The sequence below is a fragment of the Protopterus annectens genome, chromosome 13.part0 (assembly GCF_019279795.1).
Source record: "Protopterus annectens isolate FY-2018-M chromosome 13.part0, PAN1.0, whole genome shotgun sequence".
Classification (NCBI taxonomy): domain Eukaryota; kingdom Metazoa; phylum Chordata; order Ceratodontiformes; family Protopteridae; genus Protopterus; species Protopterus annectens.
Window position 1 is genome coordinate 181,441,277 of NC_056747.1, and position 22,746 is coordinate 181,464,022.

A 22,746-nucleotide genomic window follows, 5' to 3' on the forward strand; every position below is an offset into this window, starting at 1 on the left:
CAATAAGAAAATGAGAATTAACATACATTTATTTTTTTATTAAAAAATCTATAACTGTAATTAGTGTTATTATTTATTAAATATAATTATTCATCAGCTTTTTTTCCCAAAATTTTCCCAAAAAGTCCCCAGTTTTGGCAGGGAAAATATGAGTCAAAATCAGGGACAGTTGAGAGTTCTGCTTCTAGAGATTTACAATTTAAAAGTCCACATTATCACAATCAAAGCACGTTCGGCAGTTTTCGACCCTTCGGCAGTGCTCGGCTCTCCCCGTATAGTTCCCTACCGTTCCCACTCGGTTCCCTTCGCCAAGTTTCTACTCCTTCCCAGCAGCCCGCTGCCTTGCTGGGCTGCCTGCTCTCGAACATGGCTGGCGGTGCGGGGCTGTCTTGGATTCTCGGCACTGGACATAGTGCGGCCTGACCATACGGCCGAAACAGTGGGTCGTTTTTTGTTTTACAACCGAACTGGTACTGCACGCTCTGGTTTGCTGCCAGTTTCTGGTGAGTGCATGCCGCCTTCCTTGACGACTTTTTCCAATCTTTTTGCATGCAAGTTAAGAGTTGTGGCTGAGCTGGACTCCAATGAAAGATGGTGGAAAATAACTAGAGCTACAAGTGTTTTAAGCTGAGACTGGAGCTCACTTACTCTTACAGCTGCGGGGGGCAGTTTAGCAGTCGTGTTAACGGTTGACCTGATTTATGCTGGGGTGCCTAGTGCTGTCCGGCGTAAAGCAGTGGGATTTTGTTAGCAAAGCTTGACTACATTATCATGAGAGTGGTTCGAAGTGATGGCAGCAGAGTTGATAGAATATAAAAGTTTAAAATAGTTGTGGTGTCTTCCCGTTCATAGGTGGATTTGGTTAAAAAAACTTTGTTCAGGAAAGTAAGTCTATATGGAATTATCCAAAAACGAGTGCTAGGAACATACGGGAAAAAGTCAAAATCACTAATATTCTGCATGGGACAGTAGTGTACGTTGTACTGACAATTCATTTCACTTACTGGATTAAAATGGAAAAATAGTTGTAAAATGGATTAAAGCTTTAACCCCCCCCCCCTTTAATTTGTCTCTCCACACTTCATTGTAGAACATTGTGTGCATTGGTGAGAGAGAGATATGACTAGTTGGAAGTTTGATATTGTTGGGAGTCCTATGCTGTGGCGTGAGGAATACCGTAATCCACTTTTCCAGCACATCGACGTATCCCCTTTTCGCTGGTGTTATTCTTACTGTGCCTAAATTTAAAACATTTTGCTGTTCAACTAGAACAGTGGCATAACTCTCCTTGGGTCTAGCAGATGTGCTGCTGGCAGTATGCCTAGGCCATGGCCACTAACAGAGCTGGGTTAGTGCAGACGTGTTAGAAAACGTTCATGTGCAGCAAATGAGTATACAGTATTTGTTTTTGGATTGCCTGTATTTAGGATGCTTAAAGTTTGGCTTAATACAATTAAAAATGATTATATTTTGAGGGTTGTTTCATGAATGCTTACTCTGTAATTACAATAACACAGAGGTAGGGCACTGCACATGTTGTATGATCCCACTTATATTTTTCCATAATTTTACCCCTTTCTTGCTTGTATTGTACATTGTTGCTGCAAAGCAACAGAAATAAACTGGGATGTATTGGAGGTACAGTACCTCCGCCTCAGAGCCCCTCCTTGAAGATCACAGACTTGACTTTGAGATTTCTGTTTTACTTCTTACTAGAATGGGCCTGTAGCATTGGAGGAGCAAAATTCTTATTTGTGTGAAGAGGGTAGGGGATGGTGATGATGCCCTTGGAGAATATAATGGGGTTTCTAAACTTGAGTGTGGTAGGAAAGGTCATAGAAGCTTATGGCTTAAACATTGCCTTAAAGTAGTTTGATGCCCAGTTGAGAGACGGTCCCTTAAAAATAAAATGTCATAAGCACACAGTTTTTAGCTTTTATTTCCTATGATTTTGATTAGTATATAATATGTGATGTACTTCCTGAATGTGTGGCAATGCTTGGCATAAGGGGATTAAGGATTTCTGATTCTTAATGATTTGTTTATTTGAAAATGGAGGTGCTAATTAAGAAATTTAAAATATGGCATGTGGGAGAATTACTTGCTTCCCTGACTAAAATAATAAAAAAAAAAAAAATTGCTGTGTTGGTCCACAAATGTAAAACACGTAGACAGTGGAACACTGATGTGATATAATTCCTTTTATTGGACCAGCATATGTTCGGAAATTACTCAAGCTTTTCAGTCTCCTAAGAGTCCTTCTTTGAGAGTTGATGTTGGGTATAGTGCTCGAGTGTGTCTAGGAAAGGAGGTACATAATTTCACAATTCTTTCTTAAATAGCTAAGAGACACGCACTTGAAAAATGCCACATGGAAATAATGTGTAGTCCAGATGCTTAGTATGATAACTACACCTCTGAAACAGAAACATTGTGTGCATGTGCATTCATACCTCAGTTTGAGCCTGATATTTTAGACCAGGGTATGGTCTGTTATGAAACAAAGGGTTCTGTCTCTATGGTTCATAGTCTCTGCTCACTTAGAGACGATATCCGCTTCAGCGGTGCTGTGACACACAATGAGAAAAATCAATACAGGAAATGTGAATGGAGATTACTTAAATCCAGCGAAGGAAAACAAGAAGTTGTAATTTATTTGCTTGTCTAAACAAGCATTCTCTGTGAGGTTCATGTTTCTTTACAGAAAATTAGAATTTGAAGTAATGAAGAAGGCAAGGGCTAACGAGAGTATGATATTGGGTTGGAATGTATAGACTGTGGTTTCTCTACCTAAGAGAGAGAGAGCGAGTGAGAAGATATGTTGTCGGTCCAAGGTTTTCATGGGTATTTGTAAAGATTAGCTGTACTGAACAAAGTTTTGTGATACTGTTATAATTGTCTGAATGTTAAGACCTGTTAAGTTTATGGTTGCTTGTGTTTTGACAACAGTGAATTTTGTGTGATAACTATTCTCTTATCATTAATGTAACGGGTGCTAAAACTTCCCTGGTCTTGAAGCTAAGGAGGTTGTATAGCTGGACTGTGTACTACCCCCACCCCCCAAATGTGTGCACAGCTTGTGCTTTTGTTTTGTGCACTAACTCTTCATTGTATATCTTGCAGAGACCTCTGCTTGGTTTGTTCCAGATTCTTGAAAATATGAGAAGTGCTTACCACATGCTTGGTGTTGTGTAAAAAGTAGAAACCATTGCACACCACCACCCACTGTCTCCTGAGTTGTGGTTAATGCTTCTTGTTAGTACACTAACTTTATGGGACATTCTTCCCTCCTGCTTATGGAGTTTAAGTGGATGATGCTAGCTAGCTCATCAGGAAAGTAGACATGTACTGGTGGAAAAAATGTGTCGTGTACTGCTAGTAATTATGGCATGTTGCACTGAGCCCACACTTTAAATTGGCTTCATGTACTTTTTGCACATTGCTGTGTTGAAAGTATGGAGGTCATTCTATGACCTCGTTAGTCTGCTTTTAAGTAGATGATTGCTCAGTGTTTAAGGAAGACATTGAAATGCTGTATAAAATGTTTGCAGAAGCATGCTATATTGACAGAAGGTTAATAAAGATGTTTTTGATTCCTTTTACTACATTAAGCGCAAACAGAGGCTAACACCATAATTTGGTACCTCTTTGTTAATGAAGTATAAAGGAGAAAATTGAGAGAATGCAACAAAGTTATATACGTTATGAAAAGTTGTGCTTGAACAAAGTAGGTTAAAGTTCAAAATGTGTAGTTATTTATGCTATCCAAAACGCAAAAATTTCCTAGTGATAACATTTATGATTTGAGAATTAAATGTTTTCATTATTGGAGAATATTCACACAGTTTGGGTGCACACTTATTGTCCATTTGCAAAGGTGTTTAGGGAAAAATGTTCTAGTGATAAAAACAGTGCAGCTTTCTAATTTCATCTAATTACTTTCAAGGCTTTTGTGAATTTTCATGTTTATGCTGCATTTTAGACATTAACTTAGCTAGCTTTTTTTTCTTTTAAGTTGTTTGCTTTTTTTTAAGGGATAGGAATGGCTTTCTGGTTCCCTTGTGTGAATTGGGGGAAAAATGTCAATATTCGTGATTTACTGTTTCTACTTGTTTCTGGATTGGTGTTGACTAGGAGTCCTTTTGGATCACCTTATTCATTTAAAAATAAACGTGAATGCTAGTAAACTCTTAATCTTCTTCACTGATTACTTGAGCTGAAGAAGAAAACTTCTGTCTCTGGAGGTTGATGGTATTTATTTTATTCTGAAAAATAATGGGCAAGATATTTTCATGATATTGCAGTGCTGGTCGAATGAGTCCTGTTCATGCAATAACTTCTATAGCCATTTGTTTTGAATTAGAATTGATGGGTCCAGGGTTATTTTAGATGCATGATTGCAGAGAGCTGCAGCATTGTGAAGTTCATGTCGAGGAGGAGTCCTGTTATTTTCCATTTGAATGGGAGGAACTAGTGGTTCCTCGAGTATGAGCCCGTGAACAAAAGTCATTAATAAACAGTGATTTGTCTCATTATAGATATGCTAATCACCATATTCTCAAGTTTGTTTGGAAAGTTCACTTTGTATTTGTGGAATGGTTTGAGCGGAGGGTGGTAATCTTTTTCTGACCATATGAATTTCTTCATATTAAAAATTAAAACTGTTTAACTTTAGACAGTTGTGGTCATGATTGTAACCACATGAATAATGGTAGAATCTCTTGAGTGAATTTAAAAATAAGTAAGTATTAGGCTAACTGTCCTTATGTGCCATTAATTTTTAAGCCCTGCCAATTTCTTTTGTGTTCTAATTAACCTATTCCATTTGGTTAGAAATTGACCTTACCCCCCACTGATCAGTACTTGTGTATTACCCCAATGAGAATAACTGTGATCATCCCATAGATAATCTGAGTGGACCCATGCTTTGGGTAAAGTATTTAGGAGTTGCCTCTGTCCATTAGTTGTACAGATGGCAGTTCCAGGGTACATTTTCTGCTCCCCATCCGTAGAGCCAGTTTGCACTTGCATATGGACAGAGATGAACTTTGTTTTATATGCATGGGAGAGTGTATTCTAAAGTAGTGGTATCATATGCGAGATAACCTGTCCCTCCGGACCTCTTCTGTTGTTGCAGAAGAGGTTTAAGATCCCTAGACAGAGTATTTCTGATGCCATTGACTTGCTGATGTGCAGTAAATCCATTCCGTCATTGTTTTGGTAGACAGATGCCTTGTATGCCAAACATAGGTCACCTTTTTCTGTAGGATACCGATTATAGTGGCAGGGCTTTGAGTCTGTTCGCATAGGACTTCTTGTTTAGGCCTTGTATCATTTTAGTAAGGTATCTGTGTTGATGTTCATTTGTTGTCCTGTACCTGTTCAGTCACATACAAAGGGGGTGTTATATTCAATGATTGGCCTAATGAAGGTTGAGTAAGGGGGACAGTGACATCCCTAGATCTCGACAGTCAATTTGTTTATAAGCTGTGCAGTGTAGAAGGAGTTCTTTACAATGTTTGACAAATGCTGATTAAAAGGTCATTGTCCACACAAGTTCCTATATCCTGAACAGCTGGGTCAGCTCTCAGTGGCATATTGTTAATGCAGTACTTCCCTGTGATAGATGGGTTCCCAAGGGATACAGTAATGCTACGACAAAAAGTGATCTGTAATAGTAGCCAACGTTTCATGGCAATGTAGCATAACCAGCTGATAAATGCATTTTTGAAAAATCTGAATTGAAATGTTTGGGTTTGTCAGTTGTTGACAATGTGAGCTGTATTTTACTGTGTGATGTATTGAACCATTTGGTTCCTGGGACTTCCCATGGGGTCTAGAGAGACCCGAATTAGAAAAAGGAAACAAATAACTGTCCTAAAACACACTGCTTGCATCCTAGATAATTACGTTTGATCAATCAGCAGGCCAAAGTATTGAAGGAGTCTGTTGAGGAGGGATTGGAATGAACAATTAGTTGATCACCTTGTCTCCATTTTGCTTCCCAAGGTCTGCCTGTTGGGATAATGAGATGGTTGTTTCAAGTACTTGGGGGGATGGTTGTTTCAAGTACTTGGGGGAGAAAAGGCAAGCATGGCCTTCTAGAGGGTATTAGCAGTACGTTTTGTGAGCAGTTGTGGACCATAGTCTTCTGAGACCATATCAATATTGAAGGCTGCGGAGTGTAAACAGCCTGGTTAGCTTTAGCTGTGAGTTTTCCCGCTCCCCACCCAGCCTGCTAGTTAGGGATAACTCTAGACTTTGCTGGGTGAGCAAAACACCTGCCCAGGGGGCAAGGAAGTGTCTTTGGATCTTGGGTGATGATTTAAAAAAAAAACTATGGCCCTGAATTGCTATTTGTTTTTGTTAAGATCCAGTGTGTAATGGTGGCATTAAATCCCAGGGATAACATATTATTCATCAGCAATGGTAGTCTGACTACTGATGAAATGCCAAAGTACAGGTTACATAAAGGTGTATTGCTGATGTGAGTCAAGTGTGATATTTGCATTGATGTTGTATACATGGACAATTTTAGACACTGATACTTTGTAGTTGACATCTCAAAACATTTTCAGACTTAGTGTAAAGGATGTCAAGTTGAGAGGAAACCTCAGGAATAACACAGTAGTTCATTTTACTAGGTTAGAAGATGCTTAAGGTAGTTGGTGTTTGTCCTATTTTGTTTGTACATTTTGTATACGTATCCAGTTCACACTATTGTAAAGCAATTTTGTATTGTCTTCTCGTCAAAGTGGACCTTTCTTCCCCTGGTCTCTGCTGGAATGCTTGTCATTCCAGTCAGACCATTCTGGTAATCAAATGCTAAGTAACGTTTTCATCTTAACTACCTATCTATTAATTTTATAAAGAAATGTTGAGAATAAGATATAAAACTAGAGTTGGTTTCTTGTAGTAAGTACATATCCAGTTCTATGCGAGTGTCAAGTGATGTTTAAGGCAAAGATTTTATTTTTAGCCACAGTAGGATCATAGTGATTAGAATGTTCCATTAGAAGGTTTTTATTTTGAGATATGAGTGAACTTGTAGGTTTATATATTTGGGCAGGATTATGTATAGTTATACATTTACTTACTTTGTATAAAATAGTGTGCAGTTTTGAGTAGACAAAATTGGGGGAGTGTGTTTTAGGTCTGATGAGTCTGTTTTCTTTAGTACTTCATAATGATGAGTTTAGTATGGAAGATATGCCTGAAAATTTGCTGTTTTGATATGCTTGTTTTAGTTTTTCCTGTGTGCCTTTTGAGTGCTTCTGTATGTATGTATTTTACTTGAATTTGCTTATTGGGATAGATTAATAATCACTGTAGGACAATTTCAGGCTAGGGATAGTGAAAAATTTGTACATTAAAAGCAAAAAATGAAATGCAGTAAGGGGCATGTAGTATGGTATCGACTAGTAATGTTCAACCAGTTGATAACATTGCTAATTCTGTTAGGTGAGGTTTTGATTCAAATATTAAGTCCAATTTTTTTTTTATTAGTTTGTATTGTGTCATCTTTGTGTTGGCTGAATTTGATATTTTGATCTATAATTGCTCCTGAAAGTTTAATTTATACAAGTCATACTGTAGTTTGTTGTAGTCATGCAGTTTTTGACATTGGTATTGTGCTTGAGGATAGTTTTGATGTGAAAGAGAATTTATCTTTGCGTTAAGGTTTAGATTGTGTTAGCCAGTTCTCTAAGGTGTTTGTTTTGTAATGCATTGTAGTTGATTTGTGGTGCATGTACAAACTTGGGAGTCATCTGTATGTTGTAAGATTGTTCCTTTATCTGTTACTGAGTACACATCATTAATAAGTATGTTGGAGCAGTAGTGGTCCTAGTATTGATCATGTGGTACTTCTGCCGATGCGAGGAGTGTCTGTTGCTCCTAGTATTGATCATGTGGTACTTCTGCCGATGCGAGGAGTGTCTGTTGCTGTGCAGCTTCTGTACTTAGGCCAGAATGGGAGCCTTAAAGAATAGGAGAAGCATTTTGTGGCCTTTTTTAGATGGCCTGAGTGGATGTATTTTTCTAGAATTTTTGTTTAAAGTTATAGGGTGGCTATTTGTCTAAAGCTGGAGGGATAAATTGAAATCCACGTTTGTCTAGAGAAATTATATACAATAGTTTTCACAGTACAGGCACCTAGAATTTTCATTGATATGTTGATACTTCAATAGGATAGGCGATTTTCTGTCTGATTATCTCTGCATAGCAGTTGAAGTTTGTGCCAGTTTTAGTAAATTCAGTTACTGGCTAGTAAGTATACTGCCTGGATGCCAGCAAGTAAGAAACTTAGGGAGTCTGAAAGAAAATCGACTAGAAAAGGAAAAGAGAAAACACTGACTGACTAAGAATAATCCCACAGCTGCTGAACAAAAAGCAGTTCAGGCTGCAGCTTTGTTGCAAGACGTGGCTTCAAGTAATCAGAGGGATAAAAAAAAGTGCTTAAAGCTGATTAAAATTAATGAAACATTGAAGGAGCATATCAACTTAAATAAAAGGCTGGGAAAGTGGAAAAAGCTTTAAACGGCTATTCAGATGAACCGATAAAACTGGGAAAAGCAATTGGAGGTCAAAATTAAGAAATGGTTGGCCAAGTACGAGGCTGCTCAACAAGATTCATTTAAAAAAATGGAAGAGTTAGAGGACAGAGCGTGCAGCGAAAACCTGAGATTTTCTGCACAGTAAGACGTTGTCCTGTTAGATTCACAGCTAGAGTGTCTTCTGTGTGGAGACGTGTGAATGGGCATACCTTCGTTGAAGGTTGTGCGTCAGGGCTGGCAACTCGGCACGTAAAATCTACTGCCAATCATTAGCGGACCGGAGTTCTGCTGTGGCGACCCCTAACCGGGAAAAGCCGAAAGACGCAAACAAACACTAGGCAGAAGAGAAGCAAATTTATCCTAGCAATCACGGATCCATATCAGGCTGCCTTCAAAATATTTTTTTTCCTGGAGGAGCAAATAATTTTTTTTATGCAGAACAGGCTAAGGAGGAAATTTCTCCAACAAAAAGTGAGTCGTCACACAGAAGGGAACTCTGCTTCTCTTTCTTCTGATAAGGTTTATAGAGAGATTTGCCACTGAAATCTTTTCTAGTGTTCCAAAGGAAAATGGTTGAGAGAATAAAAAAAGCACAGGAGTTGACTAGAAGAATTGGGAGTACATTGAACGTAGCTGGAGTCTGAGGTTTGGAGATGAACAGGAAGAAGACCAACAACACTGATGCTAGTGAGCAAATGCGAAATTTATAAAGTATCAGTCACGTTAGTATGGATTTACAGGACAAAGTGGAACGCTTGTACTTCTGTTGACTTGTTAAACTTGTGAGGGGCTGAAAAGCATATATACCCCACTTCATGTCATTAATGTTTGGAAGGACACTAAAAGGAGAGAGAAAAAGTAAGCAAGTAAAGCAATTTTTGTTAATATTTGTGTAAAAGCTTTTTATAGTATAAATTGCATGTTCAGTAGTAAAGCATTTTCAGTTATTCTATGTGATAAAAATGTAAAAGTAAATGGGTGTTTTTTTAGTTTTAAGAAATGTAAGCATTACTGTGTAAAAAGAGAAGGGCTGAATGGAAGTGTGATTTAATAGGCGGTAATCTTCGGTTGTGGTGGGGGATGGGATGTAAAAACGCATAAATTGTAATGTATGTAGGACTGATGTTTTTTTGCATAGATGGATGTCTGTGTTAAAGCCCTTTGCTTAATCTGATAAGTTTATGTAAGCAAGTAAATAAGAGAACAATGAATGTAATGAAAAGTTTTCTTTTAGCATTTAAATGTTTAGTGTGAGTTGAGAACTCTGCAGCTGAGGACAGCTCTACATTGTATTTCTTGTGTTCCTGTGAAAACGAGCTAACTGCTTGGAGTGGGCAATAAAACCAGAGCACATTTTAATGCTAAATTTTAATTTTTCTGAAGGCATACATACCTTTACGTAAGACGAGCACAGATAGCAATTAGTGTAAGTAGGAGCACAGGCTGTAACATGTCTTATGGGTAACGTTAATTTTAGGTTATCTAATGCATGTGTGTGCAGCTGTTACTTTGGAACAATTGTTCCTATCAGGAGGGTTAAGCTTTATTATTTGAAGATGTACATAGTTTTTGTGTTTGTGTTAAGTTAATAGGTTCGTGGGGGTATGTTTTGTTTTGGAGGATTTACAGTCTTGTAAAATGTGACACGGGTTCAAATTGAGATGATAAACAGTATAGAAGAGCAGCCTGCCAAACATTAGTGGATGCATACAGCACAAAAGTTGTAAGTAGATATTTTAAAAAGCTTTCATATATAAGTGGGAATAATAACCTATTATCATAATGGCTGCACTATCCATATTACGGAAAGTGAATAAGCTCACAGGTTTAGACAAAAAGGAAAGAATATTGAATCTGTTTGCAGAGTACAAATAGTGCTATATAGGGCACACATTTGAAAAGATGTGAGAATGTGAATTTGATAGAGGATTTCAGTATGAAAATTCAGTAGAATGTCAGGGACAAAGGAAAAGGGAATACTTGTACTAATTGTTAGTTGAGCTTCAGTAGTGATAGAAGAGGGGAAAAAGATAATAGATTTGTGGTTGTATAAAGATCTACTGGCAAAGGAGGTTTATTTTCCACCTACAAACTGCTGTTGCAGAGCTTGAGAAAATTTTGAGGGAAATCGGAATGTTATTTACATGTGGGACTGGAAATTGATTTTACCACAGTAATGATGTATGTGGGGGACCTAGAAGGGAAACCAACGAGGGTAGATTTATGAAGAAATTTTTATGAAAGTATTTTTTATGGAAGATGTGAATTCAGTAGTAGGGACTCTTGAGAGACTGTACATATTATTCCTCAAGGAACAACACAGACATTTTTACAAAAACATTGGCGTTTAATTGAAATCTTCGACACGCATCCAATAATTAATTATTTCAGATCATGCTCTAATAACAACTAAGATAAAAATGCAGGGTAATGAAGTAGAAGTGAGACACTGGTGCTTCCCCACCTACTTCTTAATAAGAGAAGAATTTTTAAAGAATGAGTTGTGGAAATTGAGAGTTGTTAGGGAAGATGGACATTTCCTGATTTAGTTATAGCCAGTGAGTTGGATAAAATGAAAGTGAATTTTAAAAAATGGAGAACTAAACAAAGCTGGATGTACACCGTGTAAGTGCCAACTAAATTCACACACAAAAAAAAAAGGCACTGAAAAAACAGGGTGGCCTCAATATATTAAAGCTCCTTCGTTCTTCAATGTTGAGAATTTCATTAGAACAAAATATTTTAAATAGTCACATGACAAATCAGCTAACAACTTAATTTTAAACATTCTTTTAGATAAAACAACCACTTCGTGATGTGTGTTTAGACTTGTTTTTACAATGTTCTCATTTTAATAAACATTTAATATTCATGCTTTTGTTTAATCCCAGAGCCTTATCTGCTATTTAAAAATAGTTGCTATCTTGTGTTTTTTAGTGCCTGTTGTTTTTAGTTGGCACTTGTACAGTGTACATTTGCTTTGTTTCTACAGTTTTATTTAGCTTATGAATAGTGGTACACTGCTGCTATGGTGGACAGGGTTGTGGAGGAAGCAGGTGAGATTGATTTGAATCGTTACCTTTCCATGTATTCAGTTCTGGAGGAGTTAACAGACCTCACTCAAACTTTTGTCAGTTTGGTTTCTCAAGCAGGCAAGGTTCTACAACAGATTGCTTCAGTGCCTTCAAAGAGTCAAGATTTTACTTCACCTCAAATCGACTATTTTATTTAGTACAGCAAAAGATATTATGCTGGCGCCAGGCTCTTGTGTTTTTCATGACAATAATGTCGAAGCTTTATTACAAGAAGAATTTAGTCCATTTAATAGTTATACAATAGGAGTGGCACTGCCTTCTAATGATGCCAGTAGAGAAGATTCCATTGGGTTTGTAAAAAGAATTTATACAAGATGGAAAGTGTGATGTTCAAGTTGGTCGTTGAACTATGACAGCTTTTATTTGGAACACTGTGTTAAAGTCAAACTGGAATCATTGGGTTTAAGACTTTTCAAATCCCAATGGAATTAGACAGGATAACATCTATAGTGAATTCATTTAACACTGGCTTGCAGCTTTTAAAAATATTGATTGGTCATACGACACAAATGAATGAATTGAAAAACAAAGTAACATACGTTGACATTAGCATTTTTAGTAACAGTTATTTCCAAGATTGTAAATATTTATACAATGGGATTTCAGCCAAATTTCAAAGGATGTTGTTGACTGTCTTAATACAGAAAAAGTTAGACAAGACAGTTTGGCTAAATGGTCCGTTTAAAAACAGAAATAAAAATAAGACCTCTGATAAGAATGTTGTAGAATGAAAAGAACTCTCAAGTGAAATTTTGGAAACAGATTTTCCACTACTTCCACATATGTTTTCACATATAGTCAGTCATACTTCAGCACTTATCAGAGAAGAACAGCTACTTCTACAGATGACAATGGACAAGACTATCAAGTCCTTTCAGCAATTTTTTTGATGAATCAGAGAGGCAACCACTGGTCATGAGGAAGAAGCAGAGGCCAGAGCAGGGGACCTGGACATTAGACAGGGACCTGGACACCTGTATTTTTAACTTCAAACTTTTAGAAGCCCATGTTGCTATTCAGGGCTAATTTAGTAAGTATTTTAGTTGATTTGAGACCATGTAAGAAAATTAAACCAGCATTATTTATTGAAGAACATCGGTCATTTTTGAAATGACTTGGACATCTGTCAGAATTTAAAGAAATGAAAGACTAATTTTGAATGAGTTACAGAACTGTGATTTTTAGGCTGAAATGGGTGCGGACTAGTAGTATGGACATTGAACAATACAGAAGAAAAACTTGTTGACAGATGGTTCTTGTTATTAAAAAGGTCAGCAAATTAGAAGTAATCATTTTAAAAGGATCACTGGTATTGTTTTTTTAGAAATTGTCAGTTTGACTTCGCTAATGTTATGATTAACAATAACTGTTAGTAATTTTGTCTTTAAAGTATTTTTCAGCAAACAAAAGGTGTATTGGCACCATTTTTGCAAATATACTATTAAGCTGGTGGAAACAAGATTTTTAGTTAAAAATAAGTAGTTTGGTATTATTCTAAATTAATAAATCAATATACCTTTTATAAAAACAGTCAGGTTTGACACTTTTAGGATAAATTAAGTAGTATATTTTTGAAACTTGCAATTAGTGAAATAGGAGATGAAGTACAGTTTGTATTTAAAAATTGCCTTTAGTTAAAAAAAAGTGTGTATATAGTAGTGTTTATAGAAAAAGAACATTCACACTTAAACAGTACAAGTCAGCAGCCTAATTTTATGAAATACGATGTCATTTAGAGGATAATTCATTAGTCATTTAATCAGTGATGACTGTAAAATTGAAGAATGTTGGTCTTTGAAAGACTTCTCTTAAAAAGTTACAGTTCAAATAAGATAATTGATTCAAAAGGAAAAAGACATTTGTGTCTCCAGCCTATTTTAGTAAGTGGTTTTAAACCACACGATAATGTAGAAGACATTGATGAATCTTTTTCCAGTTCCTATCCATAGAGACATGAATTCTATTAACATTGTTATGGAGAATTGAAAATCACAGCAGGCAACCAGGATTTGATAGGTGCTACAGGGAACCTTCCAAAACATGTTTACACGAAAGCTTTCTCTAATAAATCTATATTAGAACAAAAAAAAATTTAGACATCAAGTTAAAAATAACTTAATATTGTTATGGATGCAAGTCATGCCACTTTAACACAGGTTTTAGTGTATTCATTAAATAAATTAGTACAGGTAGATACATTTCTTCAGGCTTGGTTTATTTAGCAACATGTGACACCTGCAAAGCTTTCTGTGTAGATAAAACTACCAGAAAACTGTAGCAGGGAATTTATAAACATCAGAGATTAGAAATAGATATTAAGACTGCTTTTGCCAAGCACACATCAACATATAAAGACTTTAGAAAATTGTGTATATTTTTTTTGTATTCACCTTACTGAAAGTACTTTATCTGGTGATTTTAACAATTAGCTATAAGTAAGGGAAGTAAGATGGCAGCTATTTTAGCACCAGATAATGCTCCAGGATTAAACAAAAGTAGTAATATTAAATATTTATTAAAAGCAAGAAGATTGTAAAGACGCACACACACACACACACACACTACACGTCATGGATGGCATTAGTGTATGTTTTCAGGTGGTTATTTTTATGTTTAAACTTATTAAATGGTTACTTGAAAAACACGAGTACCGAAATCGTAACCAGTCGCAATAAGTTTATTGCTCAAACAAGAACTAAGCGCTTTCGCCAAGTTAAACCATAGGCATCCTCAGAGTTGTTCCTACAATTAATCTGTCCATTTTTAAATACTGTTACAAAAATCCATCAACCAATGACAAGTTAGTATCTGACACCAATATTTAACACTAACATATTTTTCTAAATAATTTTAAAAAGCAATTGATGTACATAATAATTAAAACCACCATATCCAGTTATTCTTTCAAAAAATACATTCTCATGTCCATTATTTAACCCACCTTAAAAATAGAAATTGGTTACTACCTTTTAAGACACTTTGTTTGATTTTTCAGAAATGGCTTTATTGAAATAAAATCATTTAAACCTGGGGGATTGTAGCATTAGTCCGTAATTGCGGTTCTATATTAGATCAGCGAACACTGATTGATTGACCTTATGTAAGCGAAAGCTTACAATCTCGAACTGTCAGATCAGTGATTTTTTTTTTTTCCTAGGGAAAAAAAATCACTGATCCAAAACACAACACAAGCACACCAAACATACAGAAATCCACACACATACACCTAACCCTACACTAAACTATGCACACACCACTAACTATCCACTTACCTTAACCCAAACCCTAAGGTCCGTCACTATTGCACACTCACCCGCTCTCTAACCCTAACTCACCTAAACCCGCCCTAACCCTCACGTCCACACAATCGCGCACATACCTAACCTGAGCCCTAACTCACATCCACACAATCGCACACTTACCTGAATCCGACCCGTAACTTTCCACCACAGCACTGAAAATACCGAAGCAACAGAAACAGACAACCAAATTCTTTCCCTAGGAAAAATTTGAGTTTCTGTTGCTTCGATACTTTTAACATTCGCTAAAATAAGGTCGATCAATCAGCATTCACTTGTTTAAGCGTTCGCTGATCTAATATAGACCCCGTAATTGCCACACGGACTCACAGGATTCCAATACTGATTCCCAGTCACCCCCACGTGAATTTTCCGCAACTCTATCAATTATAAAAAATATAAATTTGTTGAAGTTATCACACCTGCCAGAATGGATGTAAAGGGCATTGTGGGGGGTCTTTGTTCTTAATCGCCCTCACATGTTCACTAATCCTGTCCCTTAATCACCAGGAAATCTTCCCTATATAAAAACCCAGACAAGAAAGACAAGTTGCCACATACACCACCCTCTTGGTATTGCAATTGCACCTCCCTGGACATTTCACAGAAACACCATAACCACTAATAACATATGGCCCATTATTGATGTATTTGCAATTTTTGCAACTTCCACATTTGTTCATGTTGGAATTGTATCTGTCATAATCAGTTTGTCTCTCCAAGATGTTTTTTTATGTTTTTGCCCCTACTATGAGCTATTTGGGGTTTCACACCTACTAAAGAAATAGTATCCTCTTCCAAAAATAGATTCCAACTTCTGTTCAAGATACTAGTTATTTCTGATGTCCTTTCCCCAAACTCCAAAACCATAAACCACAGCTTTTGGAATCTAAAAAATCTAACATCTTTGCTTATGAAAGAGAAGGGGGCTACAAGTTACGAACAGGAGTGTACACTTACTGACAGGCGGAACTGTTTACTCTACATTCTCCTGTTTGTATGCAATCCTAACAATTCGTTGAGGGACAGTGTTACAGCAGCCATAAAGAACGGAGGGGTAGAAAAAGATTTCAACAGTTGGTTTCATGTTCCGGAAGTCGAGTGGGGATGAAGGTCTGAATGCAATATTAATTCAAACACGCCGACTTGGAAGGAGCAGGTGGCGTCTTTCGAAAAATTTTCAAATTTCAATCTTTACAAATGGACAATATGTTTATTCACAAATCGATCAAATTGAAGCAAGTACCAAAAGGACTACGTATTTGGAAGCTTCCCATGGACATTGAAAGTGGGACTTCAGCCTACCGTGAGTTAACATCTCTTTTGGATCGAACTAGCTTAGAGATTTTGGACATTATCATTAGAAATAATTATATTAAAATTAAAGAACTGCAGCAAAAAATTGATGAACTGAATAAAACTATTGTTGAGGATGCTTTGTTTGAACCATATAGACTTAATTATAACAAAGTTTTGTCTGATGTTAAGAAATTTTTAAAAAAGAATATAGAAACCAAACAACGTAAACTGTCTTGTGATACCCATGATTATTTAAATAATTTGGCCTACCCTACTGGTCAGCCCATGGCCGGTAGGGGTAATAGAACAGGAGGTGAAGTTTTAGGAGGGATTTTAAGGGAAACTATACCTGATGAATTTAAATGATGGGGGGTGAACAGCAAGGGGCTGAGTTTTATTTTTTTTTTATAGAAGAAACGCTCAGACGATAGGAACGCCTGATGAATCAGGCGGGTTCCAAACAGCAGAACCGTCCAGAGGGTTGGAACCGATTTGAGGAGACAACAGCAACAAACTAGGACCTGGAAGAACCAACAAATGAGGAAGTGGAATTATTAGTAGGTAATATTGAGTTGGGTGAATTGTTCGAGGTTAACTTAGGTTTCAGTGATGACTTGGACATTAACCAAGATTTGGTATGTGAAGTTATTGAAAAAGATGGACTTACTATTTATAATTACACTGAGTTAAGTATAACTAATGAATATTTCAGCCTTTTAAAGAAAGGCATGTCTTTTGTTCCAAGTACCAAGTTTGATGTGGCAAGGTCCCTCTTAAATTTGAGGTTATTCATGAGACAGCTTAACCTCCAAGTGTATTTTCAAGATGGGCGTGGGGGTCAGGGAGGGCAAACACTTACTAGTAAGAGTATGTTTGTTCCCCCGGGTAATTCTGAAATATGTTTATTTGAAAAATATTGTGAAAAAGAAATTAGACATCTAGCAAAACAGAAAAATACATTTTGTCCCAATTTGTCTAAAGAAGACTATCAAATATTACATATACTGGCAGGGGATAGGAGTTTAAGAATTATGACCCCCGATAAGGGGGGGGGGGCTGTAATTATGAGAAATTATCGATTACAGCACCCAAATTGAAAAAATTTTAAATGACGAAAGCACATACCAAAGGGTATCTAGAAACACTGTGAACAGGGCTTGTTTGGATTGACATTGTTTTGGAGCAGGAAGTACTTGAAGGAAGAATAGGGGTGAAAGACAAAGAATTTTTAACAGTCCCACAACCAGTTATCCCGAATATTTTTGGGATACCGAAAACTAATAAATCTGTTGTTAACCCCCCTTTTAGACCCATATTGGTGGCTAGGGGGTCTAGGACTTGAACCCCTAGCCGTCTGGATAGATGATAAGGTGGGTAAGTTAACTGAGTGGGTGCAGAACGTTATGAGGGACTCTTGGCGTTGCCTACAGCAATTGTCCAGGTTTCAGAAAGTTGATATGTGTCCATTTAGTTTTTTGACACGATGTAATCAATTTCTTTTCAGTTATCCCACATAGTATTGGTATGGAAATGTTCAGAAACGGTGTTTTAGATCTTTCTAATATGGATGAAGGAACAGTTGAGGTTGTGGTAGAATTCATGGATTTGGTATTAAAGAACAGTTTTCTCATGTTTGAGGGAGAATTGTTTCATCAGGTTGCAGGAGTGGCGATGGGAGCTAAATGTGCTCCCATCTTTGCCAGTCTTGTTTTACATGATTGGGAAAAAGAGTTTATATTTGGTTCACAGTATAGTAACCAAATTCTATCCTACAACAGGTTTCTGGAAGATATACTTATTTTGTGGAAGGGGGACAAGAAGGAAGCGTATGATTTTGTTGAATACCTTAATGGTACAACAGACTTCCTGAAGTTCACTTTTAAATGGGACAACAACAGTATTAACTATTTGGACATCAAATTATCCTTGGAAGATGGAATTTTGGAAAGTGCAATTTATAGGAAAGAATCCTATTCTAACACCTTATTGCACTTTACTAGTAATCACCCAGCGTTTCAGAAACCTAGCGTGGTAAAAGGTCAGATGGTCAGAGTGTCAAGGTTGACGAGTGAAGAAGTGGTTTTCAGGAATGAAATGTACAATTTGATAGGGATGTTTTTGGATAGGGGTTACCCCCTTAAATTATTGACCAACATAAAAAAAGAAGTGGTAAACAAAAGAACAAGCTTTGCACCCATTTTAATATTTGGGGATGATTTCCAGGTTAGAAAAAGGGAAAGTGTTAAATCAAATGTTATGGTTTTGGAGTTTGGGGAAAGGACGTCAGAAATAACTAGTATCTTGAATAGAAGTTGGAATCTATTTTTGGAAGCTGATACTATTTCTTTAGTAGGTGTGAAACCCCAAATAGCTCATAGTAGGGGCAAAAACATAAAAAATATCTTGGAGAGACAAATTGATTATGATAGATACAATTCCAACATGAACAAATGTGGAAATAGCAAAAATTGCAAATACATCAATGATGGGCCATATGTTGTTAGTGGTTATGGTGTTTCTGTGAAATGTCCAGGGAGGTGCAATTGCAATACCAAGAGGGTGGTGTATGTGGCAACTTGTCTTTCTTGTCCGGGTTTTTATATAGGGAAGACTTCCCGGCGATTAAGGGACAGGATTAGTGAACATGTGAGGGCGATTAAGAACAAAGACCCCCACAATGCCCTTTACATCCATTCTGGCAGGTGTGTTAACTTCAACAAATTTATGTATTTTTTTTTTATCATTGATAGAATTGTGGAAAATTCATTTGGGGGTGACTGGGAATCAGTATTGGAATCCCATGAGTCCGTGTGGCAGTTATGGACTAATGCTACAATTCCCCCCAGGTTTAAATGATTTTATTTCAATAAAGCCATTTCTGAAAATCAAACGTAACAAAGTGTCTTAAAAGGTAGTAACTAATTTCTATTTTTAAGGTGGGTTAAATAATGGACATGAGAATGTATTTTTTGAAAGATTAACTGGATATGGTGGTTTTAATTATGTACATCAATTGCTTTTTAACATTTTTTAGAAAGATACTTTAGTGTGTTTTTAAATGTTGGTGTCCGATACTAACTTGTTATTGGTTGATGGATTTTTGTAACAGTATTAAAAATGGAGAGATTAATTGTAGGAACAATTCTGAGGATGCCTATGTTTTTTTACCTTGGCGAAAGCGCTTAGTTCTTGTTTGAGCAATAAACTTATTGTGACTGGTAGCGGTTTCGGTACTCGTGTTTTTCAAGTTTTGTTTTTGGGGTAATGACCTGAATTTGGTTTGATTTCTATTAAATGGTTAATTTATTTGGAAGGTTTGTGTTAGTTTTGGTTGTTCAGATGAAGTTCTAAAACATTAAAGAACAAATGCACTTAACTAATATACTGAGACCAACTTGTGTTTTTTTTCACTGCCTGCTGTTTTTAGCCAAGTTTAAAAACAGGGTAGAAATAAAAGTGATGGTCAAGAAGTAACCAGAATTGTTTAGAGGGGTGACAAAAGTTGAAGTATTGCAGAATAAAGGGAATCTCAATGAACAAAGAAGCACAACTGCAGAGTGCTAAAGACAAAATAAGTATCTGGATAATGTGCATGAGTTTAGAAAGAGTGCTGTTAAGCAGCTTTTCTTTAACTCCAGAGCACAAAAACTTTTAGTACATGTCTTGGGCAACAGAAAGTAGAAAGGGTTGTTGCTAGAGTTAGTGACCCTGTAACAAGAAAAATAACCAGAAATACTGTAAGAGATATTACAGATATTTTAACAGTTTCTCCGCTTTATACTTATTTTCATAAAATGTGGTAATCAAGAGCACAAATGGAAATATTTATGAAAGATGCAAGTATGCTATGGTTGGGATTTAATGAAGCTCAGCAATTAACACTTAAGATAGGAAATGAGATAAAACAGTGACACAGTCAATCTGCAGGAAAGTCTCCAAGCAAGGAGGGAAGAAAGTGATAAAGATCTGGAAGATTTTAACAGTATTTTAAAAGGAGGGGAAGGACCAACATCCTGGAAGAAAGGTGTGGTTGCTGTAATACTTTGGAGACTAAAGACCCATCAGATCCAGCTTTATATAGGCCCATTTCAATTTTAAACAGCGATTTATAAAGTGTTTATAATAGTTAAAATAATGCCAAACGTGTTGCCAAAATTGATGAGGATCAATGTAGTTATGTGAAATCGAGGCACCCACTTGACAGCCTTAATAGAACAGTGATCATCCAGAGGGAAGCAGAGTTTAAGAAAATACTACTGTTGTTGGTGGGTCTTAATGCAGAGAAGGCATTTGGCAGAGTAAACTTGGATTTTGAGTAGTAGGGCAGGGGGAAGTATTTGCATTCCTGAAACAGCAAGAAGGTAAATATTGGGATCTGAGGAAAAAAGTGCGAGGGTTTCTCTCTGACAAGTTGTGCCTGAACAGAAGATCTAGGCAGGAGTGTCTTCTTTCCCATTTGTTTGTTTTGTTTTTATATTTAGAGCCATTGACAAAGGAAATAAAGGATTCAGAAATTCTAGGGTATAATTGGTATGGTAATCAAGAGAAGTCTGCTTTATTTGCAGACAGCATTATTTTGCACTTGATAAAACCAGAAAAGGACACCCGAGTGTTGTGGAACATCTTGAGACATATTCAAGTCTTTTTTTCAGGATATAAAATGAATGAAGATGAAACAGATATAACTGTGAACTGCATACCTACACATGAATTGGTCCAGCAATACTCTTATTTAAGGAGATGTGATAAAAAGGAATTTAACAGCATGGATTAAAAAGAACTCTGTTATGGTAGGTAAGAATAAGTGGGAAGAGACTAACAAAAGATGATATAAAAACTGAGAAACTGGAAGATCTTGTTTATGGTTAGCAAAGTAGAAGCAGTGAAAATGTTTAGTCCCTTTAGCTTCTCAGGTTTGGCATATTTTTATCAACTAGAGGAGAAGTGAGCAATAATTCAAGAGTTGAAGGATTTTATCTCCGAGAAGGCAGGGTTAAAGTGGGATAAGTTAACCCTTCCAACAGAATAAGGTGGTTTAAGATTACCTGATTTGGAGGGATATTTTAGGGCTACAGATTAAAGGCTCAGATACAGAACAGAAGCAGAAAGCTATAATTCAAATTGGAAAGGCATGATGAAACAAGGAGGAAGTTCAAGAAATAAGGAGAGAGTGGGATTTTGGAGGCAGATCCGTAAGGAGTGTAACAGCCATACAGAATATTGTATTCATAAAAGTAGCAAAGTATTCCAAGAACTAAGCCGACCTGAGAGATAAGATTTTGCTGATAGGGATGATTGCAGTTAGGGGTACAGAGAATAGGAAGAATGGGGCTGGAATTTTATTGGAGAAAACTGGTAAAGGAAGCAAAGTATTGGGAGAACTTATTAGACAGAGAAAGGTATTAGAATGGGAAGAGGCCAAGAAGACATTTGGATTGCAGGCTAGAGACTGCCTTCCCTATCGGGGATTGATGTCGGAGTAGAAGCAGAAAAAAAGGGATAGGAGAATCCTAAATGAAATGCCTGCTGTGGTAGAGTTTTCAGCCAAGTCTAGAACAGGAACTTTAGGGATAATTAGTAGGTCATATACAATATTGTACGATAGCTATAGGAATCAATTGGAGGAGGTGAGAATTAATTTGAAGAAGAGATTGGATAAGCAATTCACAAGGAAACAATGGAGGAAATCTGTATGACTCCCAAGTATGCAACAGTCTAGAAGATTTTTTCTTAGTGTTTGCGTAGGTATTTTATAGCCCTGTCAGACTCCATTGAATTTTCCTTAGGTGGATGGCAAACGGAGGTGTAATGGGGAAGAAAGTGGTAACTAGGAGCATAATTGTTTGGGAGTGCAAGGAGTTAGCAGGTTTTAAAACTTCCTTGCATAGCACTCAGAAATATTTGGAGAGTAAACTGGTGTAATTAAGGAAATGGGATACAGGATCTGAAATGTGTAGACATGGTAAAACCTTGCTAAGTATGTTTCTTTGGCAGCCACCAGAATTAATTACTAGAAAATGGAAATTGAAGTCTAAACTAACTGTATTTGAAGTATTGAATATCTTGATGGAGATAAAAACTGGGAGTGGGATCTTTAGAAAAGGGTAGGAGCAAATTGTATAGAAAAAATGGAAGTTGTGGGAACAATGCATGCAGAATACTGTTTTGGAAGAGGAGTGAGATTTAAGGGAGGCAGGAATTGAGCAATTTATATAATGTTGCATTGATAGTTATACAAAAAAGTGTGATGTATAATTTGTAACTAGGAGCAAGTTAATATGGCTTTTATATAAATGTTTGCCTATTTATGTTCTAAGTGGTAATTCAGTAAAGGTGTTAAAATGGAACTTTTTTTTTTTTTTTCTTCTTCTTCTTCTTCTTCTTTCTTGAAACTCGTGAGGTAATGTCAATGTTTGGTCTGCTTTCATTTTAGCATTTCCCAAGCGCATTTTTAATAGTACCATGTTTATCAACACATTTGAAACGCAGTGAAGTTTT

General features: G+C 36.6%; 1 protein-coding gene across 1 annotated transcript in view; it reads left to right on the forward strand.

Annotated features, from left to right (window-relative positions):
- Window positions 1-250: 250 nt before the first annotated feature.
- Window positions 251-22,746, forward strand: part of PIK3R2 (phosphoinositide-3-kinase regulatory subunit 2) — a 1,862,656-nt gene continuing 1,840,160 nt past the window's right edge. Inside the window, exon 1 of the mRNA XM_044090759.1 lies at window positions 251-503. The gene's annotated coding sequence lies outside the window, so the exon portion shown is untranslated. The remainder of the gene's footprint in view (window positions 504-22,746) is intronic.